Source organism: Bos javanicus, chromosome 10, assembly GCF_032452875.1.
Source record: "Bos javanicus breed banteng chromosome 10, ARS-OSU_banteng_1.0, whole genome shotgun sequence".
Classification (NCBI taxonomy): domain Eukaryota; kingdom Metazoa; phylum Chordata; class Mammalia; order Artiodactyla; family Bovidae; genus Bos; species Bos javanicus.
This window is the reverse complement of record NC_083877.1, coordinates 80,333,636-80,334,665: the sequence shown is the minus strand read 5'-3', so window position 1 is coordinate 80,334,665 and position 1,030 is coordinate 80,333,636. Positions and strand designations below refer to the sequence as shown.

General features: G+C 39.9%; 1 non-coding gene across 1 annotated transcript; it reads left to right on the top strand.

The window, feature by feature from the left end:
- Nucleotides 1–680: 680 nt before the first annotated feature.
- On the top strand, nt 681–790 carry LOC133256274 (U6 spliceosomal RNA). Its single transcript, XR_009739151.1, has one exon. It is a non-coding gene; the product is annotated as a U6 spliceosomal RNA (small nuclear RNA).
- Nucleotides 791–1,030: the final 240 nt, after the last annotated feature.

Sequence of the window (1,030 nt, the reverse complement as noted above, 5' to 3'; positions counted from 1 at the left end):
AGCAGGGTGGTAGATACAGTGTTTTATTATTCTAAATATCATATATGTGTATTTAAGCTCCATTATATATATGAAGTATTTCATACTAAAAACATGATTTTTATAAAATGTATTAATTTATAGACTGCCAGCTAGCTCTAAATATGATAGTTTCACCACCATTGCACAAATATCGACCATTATTCCTCTTTAACATTTTTGCCTCTTTGAGTTCAGGCTCTGGCCTGCTCTGATGTTTTACAAGTCACTTCATCTTCTGTAGGTTTCAGTCTTTTGTCCAATGAGAAGGAAGATCTGACTAAGTTCTCAATTCCCTAATAGAATTGTTCAGGAAGTTAAATGAAATAGTACATGGAAAGGCACTTAGCAAATTTTTTAATGTAATAGACTAGTGAATTCCCTGGTGGTCCAGTGGTTAAGACTTCATGGTTTCACTGCTGAGGGCCTGTATTCGATCTCTGGTCCAGGAACCAAGATCCCACAAGCTGTGCAACTTGGCCAGAAAACAAAACAAAACTGAAATGGATTAGAACAAAGGAATGAGAACTAAAAGAAAGAATTTCCATCTGAAATGAATTCCCTCTTTATCCACATCTCAAACAAGCTAGTGGCTTCTCAAGACAGATTTTCTAGACTCTCTCATTCACCCTGCTCTGCCTGTTATCTATATTTTGTCTCAAATGTTCCTCACTTCGGCAGCACATATACTAAAATTGGAATAACATAGAGAAGATTAGCATGGTCCCTGGACAAGGGTGACGTGCAAGTTTGTCAAGCGTTCCATGATTTTTATGGGCATCAAGAGGGAAGAGGGGCCCTGTACGTGAGACAGCAAAAGAGACACAGATGTATGGAACAGTCTTTTGGATCCTGTGGGAGAAGGCAAGGGTGGGATGATTTGAGAGAATAGCAGTGAAATATGTATATTATCATATGTGAAACAGATCGGCAGTCCAGGTTTGACGCATGAAACAGGGTGCTCAAGGCTGGGGCCCTGGGATGACTCTGAGGGATGGGCTGGGGATGGAGG